Source organism: Grus americana, chromosome 2, assembly GCF_028858705.1.
Source record: "Grus americana isolate bGruAme1 chromosome 2, bGruAme1.mat, whole genome shotgun sequence".
NCBI classification, from domain to species: domain Eukaryota; kingdom Metazoa; phylum Chordata; class Aves; order Gruiformes; family Gruidae; genus Grus; species Grus americana.
The window spans coordinates 142,334,352-142,346,545 of record NC_072853.1 but is presented as its reverse complement, the minus strand read 5'-3'; positions in this window follow the sequence as shown (position 1 = coordinate 142,346,545).

The window sequence follows — 12,194 nt, the reverse complement described above, 5'->3', positions numbered from 1 at the left end:
GCAACAGTAGAGAAAGCTCACATTAATACAAGTGGCAATTATCCAATAAAACCAATATATGTTAGTGGTATTTATGATATAAATAATATTCCGGGGAAAAAACCAAACCACAATTATTTCAAAGAACAACTATGCATCATTAAACAGAATGAATGTGTTAGTATTGCTATCATGCAACATCAAGGGTTCATTTAACTGCAGGGTGTATGTCTTCTGTGAAATTTCCTGGGACATAGGTCCAAATTTGAAGATGGCTTGAGAAAAAGTTAACATTCTAATTATGGATAGAATTTATTCTGTTGTGCTTTTAGGGCAAGGGCAAGTCATCAACTCACGATGACACTCAAGACAGGATAGAGCAAAAGACCAAAACTTCAGAAGAATTTAAATGCAGCAGCACAACCTAGAGTCTGACAAGGTCCTCATGCTGCTGCACTGAGAGGCCTGAAAAACTAAGCAAAATTTAGGAAAGGTTAAAAATTCAAGAGCAAAATATAAATTTTCATTTCGAAAAACAGAGCTTTCTTTTGAATATTTACTTCATAGCAGAGAAATATTTTGTCATGGAATATCACATATGGCAATTAATGATTGTATCTATGATTTTATTTTTTTTTATATCTGGCATTCATTGCAGCTTCTGCAAACTGGGCTCGATAGTTTCCTCTGCAAACACAAAATTGTGAAGGAAAGTAATAATTTGGGAGTTATGAGTGTTTAAAGAGGTATGAAATGGTAGCTAGTCTGAAATGGCTTTCCAAGTGATACATCTTAGTGATAAAGAACCCCATCAGAAAACCAGGATGACGTGTGAAATCCACTGTGAGGGTGGGATCCTGCAGTTCACTGCACCAGATCTCAGGTGGGCAGGTAAGGTTTTTGTAGGGAAGCAGCACACACACATGCACATGGAGCATCCTGAGGGAAAAATCACCATCTTATGGCCAAAATGCTGAACCAGAGGAGCTCAGGAGACACAAAGATGCGCCGTAGAGCAGTTCCAGCCCCAGCTCATTCACTTCAAAGGCTTCTGGGGAAAAAGAGTACCTTCTGGAAGGAATCAAGATGGAGAGTAGGCAAACAGTGCTGCAGAGGGAACTTTCTCCCTCCCCCAAGATGATGCTTATGAGTCCTTTTGCAATGAAAGCGCCCTTTTGAGGCCCATGATCACTGAAGATAGGAAAACACAGCCAATGCTGTCAGAAGATTCACTTTTCAGACACCTGTAGCTAAATTTGTGATGTCTCTTGATTTGACTGCATAGTACAAAACTGGTGGACTTCTTGAGACGTCTCCCAAAGCATCCTGGGCTAAAGCTGGTTGTCAAGGGCCGTGTGGATTGCAATGACAAAGACAGGGAGGGGTGTGAGGTTCCTGGAGCAAAATGTGATCTGTTAGGTTGGGGCTGGCATCAACACTTCCATGACAGCATCGCTGAAATGCTCCCGCATCCAAGGGCACGCTCGGACAGGAGGAAGATGAAGCACAGACCAATGCACAGTTGAGAAACCAATCTGTGGGACAAGAGTTTAGATTTACTAGGAACTGGAAAAGATTGTGAATACATGGAGTGTATGCAGCTAAAACAAATTGAATCAGTTATGATTTACGCCAGGACTGAACGATCCCAACCTGCTAGCTGGATTACCTTGAATTCCTCCTAGTGCAGTCATGTTTAGCTTGGCTCACAAAGTTTAAATTACTGGGCTAGTCCTCTTGGCTGCTTTTTAATTGAGCCAACCTTTACTCTGAGGCATTTTTAAGTGTTGGTGGCTCTATCTTAATTTATTGTGACTCAGACAGAACACATCTTGCATGGTTAAGTTAAAGTTCTGATAAAAATTGATCTTCTGAGCCTCAGGAAGGCAGTTGAATGTTAAAAGACTCATAAAACTACATGTGAGTTACAGCTCAGTCACATGGAGTTAAATTTCTTGAGAGATCCAGATTTGAGCATTGTAACAATAACAGGAGGCTTTCTACTGACCGCATTGTATTCCCCCAAAATCCTGAGAGATCTGTTGTTTGTAAGCAAAACTACGCACTTTAGCCATGAGTTTTAAATATCTGAAGTGTTTCAAATATGTGTTTTGTACCTGTAAGCTAGTCCAATTTAAAATTAAAAAAAAAATCAGCTATAAATGAGCTTTGCATCACTATAATGGTGCAAGTGAGCAATGAATTTGGAACAAAGCTTGAAGTTAGAAAATTTGAAAGCACGTTGTTCCTCCCAGCATGACTTTAAAATGGTGGGATGGCTGCTGCCAGCAGAGTGTGCCCTCTTTCCATTCAAGCTGTGTGAAGATGGTCCCAACCGAAGCTCCATCAGTGTATGTTTGCCTTTAGAAAATAGAGTGATACCATCCAAGCAGAAATGTGAGAAATGTTAATAAGATATGAAAATTAGAAATCCCCTGCTATTATTTTGCAACTGTGCTGTTTTATATAAAACTTTCATTTAATTGGACAATGTAGAAGCATATGAGTTTATGGAAAAGATGCTCTTCTTAATATAGTGTGGGATATACCAGACTGCAAATTTTACAGCAGGTTAATTCAGCTCTAAAGAGTCAGTGTGAGATGCTACTGGCATAAAAAATCCCTAGAGTATACATAACACAGTGATTTCTTTTCTTATTAAAATTCTCCTCATTAATATCTTTATGCCACTCCAAAATCAAACTTTCATCTGTGAATGTAATGATTAAATAATCTATTTTTACCAAGATTTTGATAATAAATCTTGAATATTTACATTCCAGATATCAGAGAGGAACCCTCAAAAGACAGAATAGCATTAAGAAGAAAATGTATATCTTAAAAGCATCAGCAAGGAAATTGTTCAACCAGTAGCTCACTAATAAAATTAATAATTTTATCATTTTTCAGCGAGGACCAAAAGTTCTGCTGTAAATCTGCAGACCTTGCTCTGTGTCTCTTAGCATGGCTCACAAAGGATACACATGCCATTTACAGGAATTAAGGATGACAGGATCAGGTTCCACTTCCCTTTTATCCCTTAGTTATTTTTAAATGATTGCATGTCTCAAATAGACTTGCACAGTTCTCAAATAATGTGCAAACTATCCATGCAAATTATTTGTTCATTAAGCACAAGTGTATTTCCAAACGAGGAATAAATTTCTTGGTGAAGATCAGTTATCCTAAGCGTTGTTAAATGGTGGAAGTGTGTAAACATGGTTAAGGTGCCAACACAAGCCAGGAATGGAGAGGAGAGTACAGGTGCCAAACCATGACTTGGAACAGAGACTCAGTGACGGTCTAACCTGGGATTCGGATACACATTTTGTAACTGGCCTTCAGCCAGTTTTAGCCATTCCTGCTTTCATGTGAGTTCACTCATTTGTGCCTTTACTTGCGCGCGGCCGTGGCTCGACGCTGCTGTTGCAACAGAGACTTGGTGGGACATCTTATGTGAACAAATATTATTCTAAAAGGGTGTAGATGGTTCAGAAAGCAGAGACGAGGCAAAAAGAAAGGAGACTTTGCCCTTTTAGTCAAGGATACATACAAATGCTCTGATTTAGACAGTAGTGTGTTCTGCTGAACGCTTCTCAGTGATGATTAAAGAGGAAGACAGAGACACTTCATAATGCTGGTGAACACATAAGGAAGAACACATGCATGAAGATTTTTGTAAGCTCTTACAGAAATATCCCAAACGTACATGTTGTCATTAGTGGAGATTTTAATTACCCTGATACCAACTAGACAGGGAGTACAGACTGTCCATCAAACCACTGAAATGTACCAATAATAACCTTTGATACATTAGATGGAGAGAGCAGCTAGAAGGGATGGTATTCCACATACAGTTCTAATAAAGCATAGAAAATGCCTCGCTCAAAGTAGAAGGTAATTGAGATGAAAAAGACCATTAAATGACAAAGTTCATGAAAGAAAAAATAGAATTATAGAGTTCAGAAAGGCAGACGCTATTAAACTCAGAGGATTTGTTGATAACATCTTCTGTCAGCACTAAAGAAAAAAGTTAAAGGGAGCAAGAATATTAATTAAGGACATGAGCTAATTATCCAGTTGTGGAAGGAGCATAGGAAGGATAGTATAAGATCATTTTGACAAAATAATTAACAATCACGGAGTGCAGCTATAAGACCAAAACAAAAGGAAAGGCGAAGCTACCAAGGGTGAATACAGAGCTATAGCGCAACTGCTTGGAAAGGCAAGGAATAGAAAGAGCTGCAATTAACACAAGACATCCAAAATAAATGTACATCCATAGTTAAAGGGAAAACTAAGGCAACGATTTTCACTAAGACAATCTTCACTAAAAAAAGCGCTAACAAATGAGGTAGTGTAATTAATATGTGGCAGAAAAGAAAGACCTCATCTTTGAGTATTTAATGTTTGAATCATCTGGGTCTGATGACTTCATACTCTTAAAGATTGCATAACAATTCTCAGCACTGCTAACAATTATTTTTAGCTATTCAAGGAGAAAAGAGATTTTTAGCAGCATACAAGAAGCGTGTCTTTAAAAAATGAAAAAGGAAGAACTGGGGAATTGAAAACCCAGTAGCTTAACTTCAGTTATCCAACAAACTGTAACTCTCTTCTTGTCTCATCACTCACGCGTTTTTCTCAAACACTTGTTAAGAATGACACAGAGACAGCTGCAGAACCAGGTGACCCTTTGAGATCCCTCCCAGCCCTGTCTTTCCATGCTTCTAAGTCCTCAGCCCCTGACTCTTTCCTTTAATGTACCTATTAGAGGGCAGCAAATGTCTCATCACCTTCATTACTTCTAATCACCACGCTTCCTCCCTCTTTCCCACTGTCCAAGTGTGGTCAGGTTTCCAAGAAAATCCTCTTTTAAAAAATTTCAAGTTATAGTTCGTGTGACTCCTTTCCTATTGCACTACAGACACCGTGTGGTGCTTCTGATAACTGCACAGCATCTGACAGCACTTTCCTGTTAGCAATGCCGTATGGCAGGATCAAAACTAGTCAAGCTGTGCAGGTCCATTTTCTGTACATCTCTGCATGTCAGGAAGGGGAATCCTTCCAGCAACCATGTAAGACTGGAAAGAGAATCAAAGACAGGAATCATTGTATTTGCCAGGAGAGTTAAATTCATACAGTTTGGGGTTACTCTGAGTTTCACAAGTTATCCCGTCAGTGAAAGGGCTGCAATGATGGTTGCAACTTTAGAGATGCTCCGTCAGTCCTTTCTTTCACCAAATGCATTTTTCTCTGACACTTAAGCTCTAAAACCAACAGAGTATCACCCACATGATTCCTTAAATCATGCCCTTCCTTAGCCAAAGCAGCTGACTTTACAGTTCCTGCAGAATGAAGAAACCATAACAGTGCCAGGCATTTGGTCTCTTACACACAACCCCATGTAGGATTGCTTAATTTTCAACAAATGATGCATTAGTTAGATAGTTGACTAATGACTTCATTTTTCCTAACATACTAAATATGAATAGTGTGGTGTTACTGCAAAAATACTATTTTGCATATCACGCATTTCCATGCCTTTTCCCTTCATTTATATGATGTGTATATGGAGTAAAGACTGACCAAGATTTGAAGCTGTGTACTTTTAATACATTTATTTATTAAACAATTATCACTACTTACCTATCTGTAAAAGGCTTAAAGTGCAGCACCATCCTTGGTTTGCAAAGAGCTCTTGGTAGTCACAGAGGAAGGCTGCATACTTGAATAACAAAAGGGTAACCTATGTTTTTCATTACTGCAAAAGTTTATAACTATATGTTTCTATCTTGATGCTGGATGACATCTAGATCTTCATTACGTGAGCTAAAATCTGGATTAGCTCCAGTGATTTGTACTAAATTATTCATGTTTGGAGATAAACAGGAAAATATTCCAGACTATGATTTCTGCCATAGTAAATTCCTTATTTAACTCCCTATCATTTTCACTAGTCCATTACCTGTGAGACTGATGCTTTGTACTTTATTTTTATTAATATTCCTCATATACAAAGGAAAACCACATGCTTCATTCTCAACTATCACAATTTTACACGATGAAAAGGAGGAAAATTACTAAATTTATGAGAAAAAGCAGAAAACCAAACATTAATAGAGGCCTTTATGTGTGTGACAGATTTTTCTTCTTGAAGAGAGACAGACCGGTTGCCTTTGAAGGTACATTAAGCCGCAAGCAGTCGAAGCTACAAAATATTGCATTTGTTTTTAAAAAGAGCACATACATCCCACAGCAGCTGTGCTAGTAGGAAAGTTGTGTATTTTAAAGAAGAGCAGTTTGGACTTCAGTTCCATAAAAAACTGATGACACTCAGAGGAAAAGATCTCTGCTAGTAAGTACCTGCTAGCCCAGTTGCTTCAAATCTGGCCTTTGTGAGTTTGCTGCCTTGGAAAGTAGAGGGACAGCAGTTCTGGAGGGCAAATTTCTGTGTATTTACTATCCTGTTAATCAAAAGACCTCATCTCATCCATGGTGAACATCACTAGAGGCCAAAGAGGGCTGCTGCAGTTGCCTTCAGGGGCACATCACAAGCATGCGTTCACAGCTCAAAAGGCAAGATTGCACCAAAACTACACATAGGAGGAGGGACTTGTATTCCACCTCCTCTTAGCAGAGTTTCCCGCCTCTTCTCAAGACACACACACGTTTCTTCCTCCTCTTGCAACGCAGCCTTCAGAGATTTTTCTAACAAAAAGTGTTATAATGGTCTGACATGAATGGGGGTCTCTGAACTTCATAGTCAGCCAGTGCCCAGAGCGGCCCCTTGTGCCATGTTACTCAAGAATTAGAGAGATTTGGTCTGGCCAGAGCAAGGCTAAAGGGCAAACAGCTCTTCTGCAATAATCTGAGGCTAATTAGAGAGATTTGGGCAGCTAACCCAGCAAACCACTAGCTAGTTTTCAGTTTGCACCTCTCTGTGACCTCATCCACATGAGCCACATGCGTGCTGGTGCCAGCGGGGCGGGGGGGCGCGGAGGAAGAGAGAGATCTCCCTCTTAGGCAAAGAGCAGATTTACACTGGACAAAAGTGATCGTAGGATCTGGACATCGAGTGTGCCAGAGCACCTGAATGTCTGTAGTGTGCTTATCCTCATCCATAACCAAGATTGCATGGTAGACTTATTTTCGTTAAACTATGACCTTATGCAATTGCTTTTTCCAGTCAGCATATCCTAGGTAATCCTGTATGCATCGAGGACTGCTTTGCTTCTTGCCTGATAAAGGACACGAAGACAAAGTTATTGTGGTGTCGGAAGTGGGAGGGCACGGGCAGAGTTTATAAAGTGAGCAGAACACAGTCACATCTATTCACCGCGATGTGGCTGATGCACACCAGCGCGAGACCAATAGTGCTTGGCCTATCATTGCCAAGAACAGCAAAACCTAAAGACATAAGTTAAGAAATAAAGTAACTTTAAGAAGAAAATAACTTGAATCAAAATACTTCATCAGAGAAATAATATTGAAGAGTTCAACATTACTCTCCAAATAAATCCGTTGTTCATTCTAAGGAAAAATATTTTACTGAAGTTATTCTAATTTTTTCTACTTTTTTTTCTACAACATGTCTTGAAAAAATTTGGTAAATTTCTCAACCACTTTTCTAAAAGAACTCTCAAGTTTTTCTGCTATCCTGCACATCACTAATGGGGTCTCACTCACTTTTGTACTGCAATTAAAGACATAATTTGTGCCTTGTTCAATGCATATAGTGGAGACATTAGCATTGTCTACAGTAAGACTATATCATATCTTTATGTGTTTACTGTTAAGTTTAATACAATATATTATCCTGCTATAAAGACTATGGAACACAAACATTTTGACTTGGAATGAAAGCTATCTCTTGATCTCAATTAATTAGAGTGAGTTTCCCAGTTCAGGAGCATGTACTGGCATGGTGAAGGTTCAGAAAAGTTCAATTTCACAGAGCTTAAAAAAAAAAAAAAAAAGTTTTTGAATACTCTTGCAAGATTTTAACCCTTTAGAAAAATATTGCTTAAAACTATTCCTTATACTGTTTGTTCAATCCCAACCAAGATAAAGGTTACGCCTTGCTGTCCTGATCCATGGATTAGAGACTCTTTTAGAGTAAATCACAGATTTCTTCCCAACTTAGTCCTTCCCACCACCTGTGGGTCAGTAGGATATGTCCAGGCTTTCATTCTATCAATGAATCAACACATGAGCAGGGCTTACATCTAGTCTTGGAAGCTGAGGTGCAAGTATAGATGTATAAGGTGAAAAGTACTGCATAGAATTCCTCTTAATTTGGAAAAATGCTTGGAGTAATATGAAATAAAATGTTTTATTTAGGTTTTGGACTTTAAAAAAATTCCTTTAAAATGAGGAAATTTTGATATACAGGTTGAAATACATTTCGTTTTTTATGTACTGAATGATATTTTTTTTCTTTTTTCAGATATTTTGCAAGTTCTTTCTTTCTTTTTTGGGAAGCTGAACCGCTTGGTAAATCGAAACACTTCCACAAACTGTTGTGATCATGCAAAGGCTTCTTGTTTCAGAGAAAAAAACACCCAGACAAAATGCTGTGCAGCAGAATCCCTGTTAAGCAGACTTGTGGGGAGTATGTTCCTCCTTCTCTCCCTGCATTGCCTCTAGATGTTCTTTTGATGATTTTTTATCTGCAAACTAAGATATAGTCAACCCCTAGATTTCCTGAAGGCCTTCCGCCTCTCTTATTTTTCTTTTCAAGTACAATGAAATAGCCCTGGGATTCTGGCAAGTCAGCACACAATTTAATAAAACCCAATGTCCCTTTTACCTTTTAAATTCTGGATATAATCAAAAGTGTCCAAACATGGAAAGAGACACTACTGCACTCCTGCCTGGGATCAGACCCTAAATGCTGACTATATTCTTAGAAAACCTGTTCTCCCCAAAGCTGCAGTCCCTTGCAGAAGCCCGACCCTCTGAGGGGCCACATTTCTGGCTGCAAAAAGAGAACGGCGGGGGCGGAGGGGGGGAAGGCAGTACCCTGTGGTGGAGGGGAAGGGCAGCAGCGTCTGCTTGTTCCCTGGCCAAGGGTTCCTGTTACAGATGTGTGGGGTGGGGATGACATATGTGGCAAGCGCAGCCTTGACACCCTCAGCCCTGCCTCACAGCTCTAATTTCCACCCTCATTTTCCAGTTGGAGCCCAGCTTGCATCTCCTCCATCTCTTCTCCAGCACGTTGGAAATCCTCTCTCTTCTCCATCCTTCAGCTGACCCCAGAGCATCCTAATTCTCCGCTTTGTCACTCCTAAACCTCCTGGCGACCCCGTCTCTCTCCCACTGGCCTCCTGCTCAGCTCTCTGGCACAGCGTGTCCTGATCCTCCTGGCCAGACATCTTAGCTGCTGCCCTCCAAGCACCTAGCGCAGAGAGGAGCACGGGCTGCTGCGCACAGAACGGCAGCCGCTGGATGGTCTCAGAGAGGCTTGAGGATACATTTATTGAAGATGGAAACTTTGGACCTTCTGAAGTCAAATTCTTTTGTTCTTGCTACACTCAACATCTTTTCCACTTTGCTTTAAAAAAATATTAGCTGAAAAGTAGTGACGGATTCTGTGTGAATATGTTGAAAAACACAGCTTTCATTTTCTTTAAAGAAGTGGAACACCTAAAAAAACCGCTCAAAAATACCTTTCCCATCTTATCAATCAGAGCAGTTGAAAACTGCTTGTGCTGACCCATAGTATTCAAGCAGTGTTTGATTTCTCTCTCTGAAATGCTTTTTAGCCCCAAAGGATAAAAAATAAAAAATAAAGAAACAGATGTAGAGATATTTAACCCAGGAGACTGCAGAACATCGACAACTTTGTTACGCAGATAAAAGGCATTGCTGCCGTGGCGGATGCAGGCTGAGGACACTAGATGGTCCCTGTGATCCAGTTTTACACTTTAGAGCGCTCCGTAGTTGATGCAGCAAGTACAATTATGGCATGTCCTTGCAGCCAAGGGGAAAAAAAAACAATGATGTTGGCCATCGGAAGTTACCACCCAGAACCACATCAAGAACTGCAAAAGTAACCATGATGGCTTTCTCAGCCTTTAAAACTAGGGAGCGACGTGGCAACTCTCAGTCTCCCAAACAGAGCAGCGCAGTCCTTTGGAAAGTTCCTCAAAAACAATTGGCCAGAAGTTTTTCTCTGAATTTGGATACACCCTGTAATACAGAGTTGTTGCTATACTGAAAAAGACTAGATGAAAAAGAGAGTTAAAAATAAAGTAGAGAGGTTTTGAAAATAATGGTATGGTGGGGTTTTTTCCACTCTCGGATGAATAGGTTTGAGGCTGTGCTGCACAAAGTAAGGGTTTATTAAAGAAAGCAGCAGTTCCCCATCTTATTTTCAGAATTAAAACTCTGGAATTCATGAAACAATCAATGGAGCCTAATTTATTGTGCAGATAGTCTTTGAGCCACGTTTTCAAGTCAGATTTATTTGCAGAGGTCCCACTCAAGGTTTAGAACACTTCTTCTCCGATATCACCAGTTTTTCACCATGTAAGAAGTTAGAAAATATTGTTATTTTGCAAAGCTATAGTCCTTATAATAATCAGATACATTTTCCATTCAAAGCCACGCTTGATCTCAGTTGCATTATATGTTGCGGACACTTTAAAAGTCTTTAAAGGGTTAATGAGAAATAAGTATCCTAAGTCAACCCTTACTGAAGTTTTCTGGAATACCAGAGTGAGTCCTGTCGAAGCTAAATGGGTCACCATCAAAATGAAAAGGAAAATGTCAGGCAGGAGGAGCCTGGAAAGAGGTGGAAAAGCCTGCTGCCTTGCTACTCGGGAAGCAAAGGAGCCAGAAGCCGTAAATCATACAAGGATCTGAGCTGACGCTATCAGTAAAAAAAAATGGCTATTAAAGCAAATCCCCCCCTTAGTCTTCTTGGGAGTGAGGGGAGTCAGGGAATGAAGTGAAATACTTTTCTTCCCATGTGGTGCAAGCATCCAGACCTCGGAGCAGGGTGAACGCTGCTGTCAGTCCCTGCAGCTGGTCCCTCCCCTGCTTTCCTGCCTCCCTGTCTGCCTGCGTCCCTCCTGTGCAAAACCAGCCCCCCCCCCCACCCATGGACACGCTGGTGCTCCTCCGCCTGAAAGGGAGGAGGACTGGGCACCAGCCATGAGAGCTGGCTCCAAAATTTTGGATTTCCTTGGGTGTAGGCTGTGGCCAACGTGGATGAGTTTGGAGCAAGCACCACAGAGAGAGGAAAGCCTCGCCTGGGAAGAGCTGCACCGTTTTGCCACGGCATCCATGGTCTTGCTGACAGTCAGCACAGTGATCCCCAATGGGACACCTACGCCGCACACCTCACCCAAAGGTGGTGGGCACCTTGAATAGGATAGGTATCGACGACAGCTGAGATTTCCTAATAAACAACAGGAAGGTCCCTCTGAACTTGGGAGAGGAGAAATTGCTTTGGTCTGTATTATGTCTCTGCCTCTGGAAAACTGGAGACTATAGGCCATACCCTGTGTGGTGGGTTGACCCTGGCTGGAGGCCAGGTGCCCACCAGAGCCACTCTCTCACTCCCCTCATTCACTAGACAGGGGAGAAAAGGTGTAACGAAATGCTTGTAGGTTGAGATAAGGACAGGGAGAGATCACTCACTAATTGTTGTCACGAGCAAAACAGACCGAACTTAGAGAGGGAATTCATCTAATTTATCACTAAGCAAAACAGAGTAGAGGAATGAGAAATAAAATCAAGTCTTAAAACACCTCCCCCCACTCCTCCCATCTTCCCGGGCTCGACTTCACTCCCGGCTTCAACCTTCCCCCCCTCTCAGCGGCACAGGGGGACGGGGAGTGGGGGTTACGGTCAGTTCATCTCACGGTGTTTCTGCCGCTTCTTCATCCTCAGGGGGAGGACTCCTCTCATCATTCCCCTGCTCCAGCATGGAGTCCCTCTCATGGGGTGCAGACCTTCAGGAGCAAACTGCTCCAGCGTGGGGTCCCCCACGGGGTCACAAGTCCTGCCAGCAAACCTGCCCTGGCGTGGGCTCCCCTCTTCACGGGTCCACTGGTCCAGCCAGGAACTTGCTCCAGCATGGGCTTCCCATGGGCCGCAGCCTCCTTCAGGTGCCTCCACCTGCTCTGGCGTGGGGTCCTCCACGGGCTGCAGGTGGAATCTCTACACCCCCTCATCCTTCCTCCATGGGCTGCAGGGGGACAGCC